This window comes from Thermobia domestica, unplaced genomic scaffold (assembly GCF_964235325.1).
Source record: "Thermobia domestica unplaced genomic scaffold, izTheDome1.hap1.1 HAP1_SCAFFOLD_724, whole genome shotgun sequence".
Taxonomy (NCBI): Eukaryota; Metazoa; Arthropoda; class Insecta; order Zygentoma; family Lepismatidae; genus Thermobia; species Thermobia domestica.
Window position 1 is genome coordinate 67,410 of NW_027656434.1, and position 12,698 is coordinate 80,107.

Below are 12,698 nucleotides of genomic sequence, written 5' to 3' on the forward strand. Positions count from 1 at the left end.
CCGGTTAGGATAAAGGAGACGGTGATTATGAGAAATGAATGAAATGGTGGAATGAAGAAAGTGGGAGGAAACGGGAGAACCCACGCACATGGTGTTTGTGCACCAAAAAGTTCACTTGGCGGGACCAGGGTTTGAACCCGGGACCTATCCGGAATTCGAGCATAGGTATGATTAATGTTAGGCCAAAATGGAGACACCTCAGATTAGAGCAACTAATTATGTGTAGTGTCAACAATTCGTTGTCTATATGCGTTTCGACTGCGGTCATATATAATGGTATTCATTTTGACGTATACTAAAAATTACAAAGCCTCCCTGATCACATTGAAAACATAGCCTGCCTGTCTTTTCATAAAAATATGTTTTGAAAATGAGTGGTCCATAGAGTGAATCTATTAGAAATTAGACTACGTATCTTATTTCAGTGGAAGACATTCCGATACTTGATTCAATATTCGTGAAGTGCGAGACATTTAACACGCAATATATTGCAAACGGTATGAAATATAGAAAAACTCACTTACCCAGTGAATTTGCTAGAAAATTGTACATTAATTTGATGTATCCTTTGCATTAATTCCCATTTGAAAAGATGAAAGTTTAATCCATATTCAGTGTGTAATATGTTTCAGAGAAACAGTACTTAATTCAATTTGTGTTCCATATGTCCAAATTCATGTTCAGTTACAACTAAAGGAACTTAAAGCAATTTTGTGTCCTACCGTTATAATACTTTATGATTGAATTATGTATATATGGGGGGATTTTGAATATAAATATGCAAATTATCGGAATGGGCCGGTAAAATTAGTACAATACAAATTGGCCCGCGGAGAATGGTGCATGAGAATCAATCTTACAGGAATCCCGCAATGACACATGAATGTACCTAGTCAGTACTAGCTTATTTTAGTATTTATATTTACTGAATTACAGCTGTAATGTTTGTTAACCGAAGCAAGAGTATAATGAAAATTGTGAATTATATTTTCCGTCATAAATTTATAATCTACTATACATTATTGCTCAAGGTGAAAGTTACATAGTAATTTTCAATTAAATCACATTCTCTAGTGAATATTCTGTATCATGAAAAAGAAGGAGAAAACGAAACACACGACAGTTACTAATGTATAAAACATAAATGCAAAATAATTGTAACTACTGTTGTGTTACAAATAATGAATTGACATCGTTCTATGGTGTTCGTAATATTGGCAATACGATTGCAATTATACTTAATAAATATTTGATTAATAATATACAAATATTTACAAGTTAACAAGTTGTTAACAAATATTTACAAGTATACACATTGTCATATTCGTTCTTGATGATTTGAAATGTATCCAATTTATCTAAAATATAAATCCAACTGAGATAAAAATATGCATAAATATCTATCTACTCGTAGTTGTGTTTTACTAATATTCTGATTACTTGGAAAAAGTATGATAGAATTGAAGAGAATTAAACTTCTGTATGCAACATAAGTAATACTAAGAAAGAAAAGTATATCTTATAATACGCTGCAAATAATATAATGAGGAAACCATTACAAACAGTTTCAACGCGAATGGTTTAGTTTGTTTATTGTTCTTATTTACAAAACTTATAAAATGGTTTATCATATGTTTAATAACTTCATATTCCATTAACCAAAGAATCTAGGGTGCTTTTCAGTCTATTGATATACAGTGCGCATGATTACCTGTACATGCCATTGTTTTCTTTAAATTTATAGAACACATAAGCTCTGAGAGATGGAGAGAGGTTTGTAATTTGTTTACTTAATATTGCACATTGTTAATGTACTGCCATAAACACACATTTTGTTACTCTTTTTGAATGTGAGTATTCATTTCACGAATTTAAACACTACGTCTAAACAAAACACAACATTCAGTACCAGAGTTGCAAACTAGAACGCTACAGTGTTCTAAAGGTAAAAATTTTCGAGGCTTTTACACCACTAATAAACGGATGGGTCACGGCACATCAGGAATATTTTTTGCGTAAATTACTATGTTAGCGCTACTAATGACACGAATACATATAAAGTAAGTTATAGCTATATTAAAACTTCTATTTTTTAAGAAGATTTGTATCTGAAAAATACTTGCTAGTTAAATATCACATCATATCATCTCGAAGTTGTTGAATTGAGTTATAGATTATAACTCAACTTTCTGCAACTTTAAATCTCATACTGTTATGCTGGTGTCAAAATCTTGTATCGTTCAAAATATTGTCCTAAACCTTTAAGTCGTATTACCAGCTTCGATTAAAGCTGTCGAACAACTCCAACAATGGAATCAACTAAAGGGAAACCAACATTCAATTAAAAAAAATATGTCTTCAAACTCAGCAACCAGAGCATTACATCATCTTGTACTTGTGTACATTACATCACAGAAACGATATCAGATATAGAATTGCTTTAAGTAATATTACAGTGTTTATGACTTTCGAAAGACATCTATAAGTTTAGGTTTGATATCGACTTTCAATTTTATTATAAACAAAGCATATCCTTTTATTAAAAATACTAATTCATTAACGTTTCCCCATTTATTCAAAGTGGGACATATTGTCATTAGTACCAATGAACTTACGTTGTGCATTACCTCGTTATTAACGTTAGTCTTGCCGTAGTGGGCTAAAGTTCGGATTTTTAAGGATATGGTAACAGTTTGTAATATTGTATAATAATTGTGACATTAAAAGTTATCATTTAGTATGTACCACTGAAGCTTGCAGTAATCAGAATAGTTTACGGGGTAGTGTAGCAGAGATCAATATAAGTAGGAGCTCAGACAATAATCGAAAACGATATACTGTTAGAGTTTGTAAAAGTGATTGCATGCGTGGTGTTAATCATAAAAAAATGTATGCAATAAGACTCTAATGTGTTATGTTCTGAAGAAGCAGTCTATCATAAGATCATTAAATTAATAACGCTTTGTAGGATTTGTAATAAAACAATCATCACAAAAGTACAATAATGATGAGAAATAAAGCCCTACGTAAGCAGGTCAGCGAATATTCTACGTGATTATCAATGAAAACAACAGAGTTAATAGGCGACAAGCAAATTTGGAAAATAATTGTAATCAAAATTATGTATTTGTGGAATCAAAATGCTACCTAGCATCAGTGTATATAGTAAATTTTCATTATCGGGATCCTGATAGGAAAAATGAAAGTACTAAAATCGGTGGTGACGTAAACATAAAATATTCACTGTTAATTACCCGAATATTGCTGGAGAGTTTACATTCAAGTTTTGTCACTAACAGTCCATTTTCACAGTTCGAAATGCGGCTTTCCGCAAACTATTTAGGGTCTGAAGAGAACATAGCTGCAACCAAGAAACACTATACAAAAACGGAAAATGGTAAAAAGTTATTTCTACTAACGGTTTCAATACTGATTTCCGTATACAGAAACTGTGAGAGATATCGGGATGCACCTTTTGTCAATATATTAAGTTTCCCAAGATTAGGTTATATCTTCTGTCTTAATAGTCAATTAAGTTTGAAATTAACTCAAATTAACGAAATCCAGTTTCAATCTTTAAGTACAATTCTTTTAAATTGAAGTGGTTTTAGTATATATTATTTAAATTTAGTGCTGAAACATGTGTTTTGTTCAGGATACAACACAGAATATATAAAACTTTATTGCAAACTGTCGGAATTGTATAATATATTTTAAATATGCCATTTATTTAAAAAGAAGCTCACATTCCCTAAACTTATTTACATGGAATATTTTATTTTAAATGCAAGAAATATAATATGTGAAGCAAACAAAGGAATTATGTTTACGTTGTTTTTCAGCTATTCCAGTTGATGATAGAAATGTCAGTCGCCACGAGAATATGTATCTTCATATTATTAAAATTAGAAATATATGAATCAAATGCTTCAGGTAATTTATTTTAATCATGTTTCATTTAAAAGCGATATATTAAAATTAGGATTCACGAACGTGGTTGGATATTATGGGGTACATTTTTTTAATCTTAATGAAGAAAAAACTTGCCTCTCTTCTCCTTATATATATTATTTACTCCTTTCTTTGTTGATTATTTTAAGAAAACTGTTTCTTTTACTTCTGTAGAAAGTACAAACTCGTATTTTACTGCACGAGAACTAAAGTCGTATTATCTTAAACTACGCTTCTACTTTCTAAGAGTTACAATTAAATGCGATTTCAGGTCGAAAATAATCCTCTTCATTTAAAACGTATGCTTAGACTTTACAGCATTACGTTTGAAAATGATTTACAAATCATACGTTTCCTACTTTGAAAATATGTTCACCTAATTTTATCTTTGAGAATTTGTTTTCTTTATCATTGAACAGTTTTGTTCTTGATTACATACGATGTTGCAGGCACTGAATTTTGCAGTAATTTGAATGGAAATTATTCATAGACTCTGTTAGTTGTATTACAAAGAAACAAACAAAGTAGAAGTATAAAAAGACTAAAATGTCATATATGACAAAGCAAGTGCTAATGAATGTTACATAGAGTGAATTATCAGTGGAATAATAGACTAAAGGAGGGGATGAAGGTTCCTTTCTAAAGAACTTTCTTCTAAGCATAAGGAACAATTCAGTACGCTTATGCATTGCTGTCGTAAATATGATTCATTTTGCTTATTAATCAATCAAAGTGATTAACTGTTAATCCAGATGTTATTAAATATTTAAAATGTATCAAATATATATTTAATTTTATCCATCGCAACTCTGGAGCTTACTACAACAAAAACTAAAACCTTCCTGACAAGAATATCTACACTTATTTATAAAAACGTACGAACAGTCTTACGGTTTCGACAACTTAATACTGTATTTTAGTTTTAATAAATACGTACATATATTCTCGTCAGGAAACGTTTAGTTATTCTTGGATATACATATTATGTAAACAAATAACATGTCTGGAGTTATGTTAGTGCAAAAGAGTTTCAAATTATAGCAGGCGTGTTTGTTTTGGATTTTACTAGTTGTAAAGCATTTTAAGAACTATCCTGTCTATCAAGGTAAATAGTTGATGATTACGTGAAGCTAAAGTAAAGAATGAAGTGACACAAGATGTACTCAAACACACAAGAAAATACAAATGGAACAAAAGTCAATATAAACATCATGTTTGGCAGTTCATCTTAATATGAACTTTTCTTTAGAACTATGATAAAGGAAATTAAATAAGGGTTTATATTCAACATTTAAAACATTTTACATAAAATGCTATACCTGCTTTCGTCTAGTTTTCATTATATCAGTATCTTTAGATTATATAGCGAAAGTCTAATGGAATTAATATATAAAGGAAATTAGATCTAATATATATCTTGAAATACTAATCACATATATTAATGAATGAGAGTTGATGTAGCAAGCAAGAAACCCCGCTGTTTCCGAATTTGCTTTCTTGGGCAGCGTACTACTCAGAACACTTAGTTTACACTTGCAATTCATAATGTTTCGTTAACAATCCAAGAAGTATATTTTATTAATGTATTGGCTCGTAGCTTAAAAATCAGTTTTATTTAGTTAAACATCATGACTAGAGTGCATCTAAAACGACTGATTACGTCTAACTCAACAATTTTACGTATATTTTTTCTTTGCTAAGCACCATATAGTGAGCAAGTGCTTAAACGTTCTGTTAGAAATAAATATATGTTTATGATTTTGTAATAAATTTATATTTTACTGAAAATTATATATCATACTTATATAATTGAAAATTATTTGAGTTGAATAATATTTATATATGTAAACATCTAATTTCTGTTCTGAAAGTAGCATATTTGAATATGTCAGTATAAAATTTAGTTACTGAGAAAGCAAGGTATATGTATGCTATCCTCATGTAATTGAAGATTGTTATTGGAATGAAACTCGAATCTGAGATTCCATAACGCAGGAAGAGAGTAAAGCACATATCTGTTCTAATATTTTCAGGAACTGATGTATAATAATATTTCTATTCACTTCTAAGCACCATTTCATGCAAATTTATTTAGATCAAAAACACATTAAACATTATATAGAACACTATTAGAAACATTAGTGTCTTTAAATTTCATCGTTGTGTATATAAACACAGTTGATTCTCTCAAATATATTATATGAGTATTTGACCCTTTTAAGGATGTAATCGTAACATATATTTACATACTAATTGAAAGAAATTTGTAGGTTCATGGTATGTAGTTTCTTGTGGCACAGTAGAGCATACATAAATAAATGATAATATCGACGTCTCCCGAAAATATTTACTAGGAAACATTTCCTTGACGGAGATTGACGCATAGATATTGTTCATCCAAAACAGATTAGAAAAAAATAAAGTTTACTTAGAAACCAAAGAAACACACGAAGTTATTTCAAGGTAAATCTTGCTATGAATTCAAATTTTTGTTTCACTGTCTTGTGTTGTATTCACCGCTCCAAATATGCAATACTTAAATATCAATCTCTAGGTAAATATTTCTTCGTAGTTTCACATGAGCATACTCTTTGTATTCGAAAGAGCAGATAATCTCTAAGAAAAATTTAGAAGTCCTTAAGAAAAGTTGATGATCCACATAAATCAAATATAAACAGGTCGAAGTTTCATGTTGGTGTTCAGAAACGCATCTACCAATTACCTACCATTTTAAAGCAAATTTATTCTTACTCAATAACTTTCTATACTTGAATAGTTAATACTTATTATGATTGTTAAATTATTTTGAAACAAATTGTCTGTTATATACAGTATTACAACAAGGAGTATCAAATTTAGGGACCACATTACCCAAAGATACATCAATTCTTATGTCTCAATGTTTTCATTTAAAAGTAATATCTCACGCTAGCTATAAAGAGCAATACTTCAGTCATTCATAATGCAATTTGTTAGCTACAATAGAACGTAGTTAATAAATTTCATATTTATATGATAATATAAAGTATTCACATTCTATATTTTTGTTTCAGGTGTTTCTTTGATAGCCGGTATATTATTTGGTGTAGGTAAAGATATTCAAAGTAGAGGTACGTAGTCAACTTGTAGAGGTTTACAGCCTATTTCTTTAGTTTCTATCGTGTCGTTTGAGGATGAAGACATGCTACAGAAAAATTGAATATACCTTTTCATTATGATTTATTATTACCGATTACTAAATGAACACCATTCGCTATTGACAATCTTTATATAAATTTTAAATTAATTTTAATGGAATATATGTGAATTCAATATTGCAAAAGATTAATAATTGTTATCCTTCTACATCAGTGATATTGATTATGTTAACTATGTACTATATATTCACCATATACTTATAATCATGCATTAGTTTACAAGGGACCATTTCGATTTGATGAATGCAATTGCTGAAATTGATTGCTAGTACTGGATTCAGCATCAAAAGAAAATGAGAAAAAGAGAGTGTTTTGTGGCAGACCGTATACAGGGTGGAAGATAAGTGAGAACAATGTGCGAAGGTAAAACGTAGAAAATGCCTAGAAATGTCATGTTAGTTTTGAAATGAATAGAGCGATTGAGGTCGAATGTTAGATATCAGGAATGCATGTAGAGCTCCACTGATAAGGCGCAATGTGTACAGTGTTTTAACTGTCAATTGTATGTAGCTGGTCGTGAGAAGAGCCACCAGTATTACAACCGTCAAGTTTTGTTGGAAGGGTTATTATCATAACCCTGAATGGTGCTGGTTTTTTGGTGCAAGGCAACATTCATCCAGTGTAACTACTACTCATTCCGTTACAAATTGCCAACATTCTTCTTCATTTCCAGGAGTCTATTTTATCTCTCTCTACCATTCGTGCTTACAACGTGCTCGTGGCGTGTAATACATGGTCTCTAGAAAGTAACTTTATGCATTTCTTTAGTTTCTAAATTCATTCGGGTCACCATTCCGACAGTATTGATACATTGCCATAGCATTGAACGCCCTCTGTTACAAAGGTTTCAAACTGTATTGATCACTTTGATTTCAATAGACGGTGTGCGCGAAGAGCCACATAACTTCTTTCCCGTATATTCTTCTTGCGCGAAGACCAACATGGCCACTTTTCAGATGTTCCCCATGATTAACATTGCGCCTATTCAGTGGAGCTCTATATACATTCCTCATATCCATCATTTGATCTCAATCCTTGTACACTTTTCAAAGTTTACATGGCATCTCTGCGTTCTATCTTCACACTTTGCCATAATTTCTTTCCAACCCAGTAGGTCTTCCACTAATCATCATCATTTACTCATTTTCGTTTGGTGCTGATTCCAGTGCTAGCAATCATTTTCAGGAATTGAATACACAAAATCGGAACCCACTGTTAAAACTAGGGTTTCTTTAATGTTCGTGACTAGGGCTTAACATTAATCGTGATCTGAAAACGTATAACCACCAGCAGGTTATAGAAGTATTCTTGTGGACGCTTTGTATATTTCGTAAAGATAGTGATTATTTTTTCGATTTATACTTTATTCTGCGACGCAAATAAGCTGTTTCTTTGGTAGTAATTGCTTTTTTCCCACGCACTTGAACAAAAAAGCCTTTCATTGTTTTTTCCATATAATGTAACATATTTAAAACATTGCTTTGTGGTGAGAACATTTCAGTAAGCGACGAAGCTTCTCAGTGTTTCACCCTGACTTATTAATATGCACCGTATATATTCTACAGTTATTTGGAACTGAATTAAGTGCATTCTTTAATCGTTTGTGGAAATATTGCACTAGATTAGAGCAGATAAGAGTAGAACAGGTGTCCAAGCGTCAGATCCACGCCAGCTACACCGCTTTAGCAGTTCGTTATCTGTACTTTCACACGACCGAGTTATCCGATGTCTTGTGCCTCGTGGCCAGTGGACTAATATTAACATCAACTCGTTCTTACGTTCTATTTCCATGTACATAGATGTGATTTAACCTCAGTGCTCTTAATAATGAACTGTCAACATTGACAAATGCACCAACGTAGTTCGTATTTCGAACCTCTTGGTTCCGGGAGTGTTACTGCATGTTTCGAGGCAGCAACCACGCACGTCGCGTCGAACATTAAGTATAATATTGTGGTAAGGGGCATAAGCTATTAGCCGGTGAAGGATGTTTTCTTACGGCTAGCCCCAATCAATAAGTCCCAGGTTCATATACCTTGTGTGATAACATTATAATCGCGCCCTCCAACATTAGCATTCAACTTTAGATACGATGTAATTTTGCTGAAGACTCGTGTCGACTCTTCAGGACTGTTTAGAGTGGCAACTAGATTACTGCGAGTGAATATCCCGGCAACACTTCCCCCAGTGCTAATCGCCCAAGTGCGTCAATGGTGTGAGAAAAGCATTTAGATTGAAATCTCAATTGTAATCTTCTGTACATATATCAAAGTGATAAAGGGCTCCAATGTAGTGAAAAATAAAGTCTGATTTTAATAATGGAAATAATTATACGTATCCAGTGTTAAGTGTTGTGATTGTTTCTCTTCGTTATTTTTCTTTTCAATAGTATTCTAAGAAATATATATATAGTATCATTTAACCCAGAGTGTTTTCTTTGTGTGTGTGAATGATGTTTGTGTGCGTTATGATCTGAATGGCCGTCTGATCGTCCGTGAGGTTTTTCAGACGAGACCTTCGAGCCTCTCGACGCATAATGCTCATCTTATCATTGAGACCGACGAGCTATTTGGAAACAATTTTGTAATCCCTTCTTAGAAAGGCCCTTCAACGTCCAACCCAGGTAAGTCCAGGTCTCAGGAGAATACTCATTGGCAGGACCTCGGAAGGCAGACTACGATCAGGGGATTACAAATAAATGGTACCCGAACAGCGAGTTTGTACACTTGACGGTTACAAACTCATCACTATCTCTTGAGAAATATAGATGGTTTACTTTCTTGTTTCATTCTTCAAGTAAATATTATCTGAAACGGAAAAGTTATTTAACGAACAACGGTGGATCTACAGCTAAGTTACCCTAGCCTCTTAAATGAAATTAATTTTTTCTCCTTCGGGTATGAGAAATCAACAAAAGAACAATATTCTCAAAAAATTAGGAATATAACTCAGTTCAAGATAATTTTTCCTACTCTTTTTTCTTCCTCTACATACAAAAATAAATCGCCGGTTTGAATAGGACACGAAATATAACACTATCATTCTGAGGGGGGAATAGTGACACATCTCTATAGTTTGGTTTAAAGTCATTATCATGTTCCGTTGTAACGAAAATCACAATTTAGATATTGTAAATAAACTTGTATGAACCAAATCGTAGTTGTACAGCACAGTGTACTCAAGTCATTGTCACCGTTGTTACCTCTGACAGTAGATACCTACCAGGTGATAAGCCGGGCATATGTTTATTTTTGTTTAGCGTAAAAGATATATCCGTCCTGGTTTCTGTATCTTGAAATCTAAACTTGTGCACGAATATAGACGTAACTTCTGCTTACATTTTACCATCCGTAGCAAACTTCATGCTTATCTTCAGTGATTTTAAATAACTTATGAATTACTTTCCATATAGACACTCATATTTTCATTTAAGGTGCAAATGGAATAGTTATATATCCCATATCGTTTGTGAATAATTAATATGTCACCAAAGTTATTCAAGATATTTTAGACCGACGAAAGAGAAAGTATTTTACGTTAACTCCCTCACTTTGTTTAATCTTGATCCAGTGATTTTATGCACGGAAAGTGACAAGAACATTTATGTTGCCGAAATATTTAATAATGTTATGCCAGGATTAGTTTTCTTTTACTTTAAAAGATCTTTATTTTTAGAAAATGTCTAAAATAATAATAAAATTATGAATAAACTTAGAAGTAAATTTAATTATTGTAAGCATCATTCCTGACATTTAAATATATATGTTATTAACACTTGACAGATAGAAAATTTGAAGATAATTCTCATCGTGAGAGGACAGCTCTAATTGAAGATGACACTATAGGTATGTATATTTTTAGTATAGTATAGTCTATTCTCAAAAACTATCCTTTCACTATTTACTGATATCACAGTATATATATAAAATATTATATGTCATTAATTTTAATAGTAGCCAACGTCCTTTAAATTAGTTTATATTATATATATTTTTTAAAGTATTAAAAACAATAAATCACAGCAAGCTGCAAAATGGAATTATGTTTATATTGTTTAATTATTGTTGGTAATTGTAGAAAATGTTTGTCACGTTCATAATCTTTAGTTTATATTATTTAATTTATTTCATTATTTTATTTGTATTCTTTTACAAAACTGCCCTGCTCACTGGAAGCAAATTCCGCATAATTTCTGTAAATATACCTACCTTTATTTAGTTCCTAATATACCAGCATTAATTATGTGTTGTTTTAAAGTATTTTTTCAAATGATCTACAGTAATAGTTTAAATTATGAACAAACTTGAATGTAAATGATTTTATTTTCTAACATCATTCTTTAGATTGAAATATATATATATATATATATACTCTTCTCATTTCCCAGGGAGACTTCCAAGTATGTATATCTTTACTTCCTATAACCTTTACTGTAAAGTCTTCTTGTCCCAATTATTCATATGAAATTATAATATTGGTTTAAATGAGTAAATCATTGTACATGTATATACATTTCCTTTCTGAAATGAGCATAATGGACGAGAGAGTGTACACCTAATAACATTCTTCATGATATAGAAAACATAATTAAATTGTCAATTGGCTGAAAAAAATATTTTAATACGAATCTCATATGAGTTTCTTCCAATTTTGTTGACTTTGCTATTGTTTAATAGAATTGACACTTAGTGCGATATCTAAGTTCAAAATAAACACTCCATTCTTATTTATGATAGGTAAAAAGTAACTACTGTGCAAGATTTTGATGTAATAGATTACCGGCCAATTATAATCATCTAACCACTGATGAGGACATTTGTTCGAGACCCAGTCTTTGACAGAGTAATTAAACGTATGTTGCGCAAATAAGATTACTTTTGCATTCTTTGCTAACAGGGATGTTGTTATGATTGTTGATATCTCTATGGGGAAAAATGGTAGTTATAGTGTACCTGGGAATTTGTTGAATATATAAATATATAAATAGTAGACGAAAGAACAGGCTCACACGAGTAGCCTTACCAAGATCATTTATGGTCTTTAGTTAGATTAAGAGCATTACGAACTCATAGCATCAAGTGTCTATCAGAGAAAGCTTATGTGAGCACGTTTAAGGAATTTCGGTCCCATTCCTCCTTGGAAAGTATGAAGAGCTAATCGAAATGTGAGAACACTTATTTCAGAGACTTTTTCAAGCAACAAAACAAACAGAAATTTATTGTACTTCTGAAATGGAATGACAATAATTCCTTTCCATCCTTCGATATCCCATTCTTTGCTGTACGGTTTCTTCAACGTATCTTGTATTATTTCGTCCGCACGTTTCAATTGCAGATTTGCTCAACATAGTTTCCTTCTCTAAAAATCTCCATGTACCACATTGTGTCAAATCATCTTATAGCGTCTTTTCGAAATATTCTTTACTATGGTCTTTTCCTCCTACTACATTTAATACTTTCTCTTTGACATTTTGACCATCCAATTTATTTTTATAATTATTCTGTAACACTACACGTCAAAGGCTTTCATTATCCATTTTTCTTATTTTAC

The 12,698-nt window shown here is 31.6% G+C and overlaps 1 long non-coding RNA gene across 1 annotated transcript; it reads left to right on the forward strand.

The window, feature by feature from the left end:
• Positions 1-1,838: 1,838 nt before the first annotated feature.
• Positions 1,839-11,547, forward strand: LOC145677239 (uncharacterized; the record flags this gene model as incomplete). Its single annotated transcript, XR_014129707.1, has 5 exons — positions 1,839-1,945; positions 3,843-3,933; positions 7,005-7,061; positions 10,931-10,993; positions 11,536-11,547. It is a non-coding gene; the product is annotated as an uncharacterized LOC145677239 (long non-coding RNA).
• Positions 11,548-12,698: the final 1,151 nt, after the last annotated feature.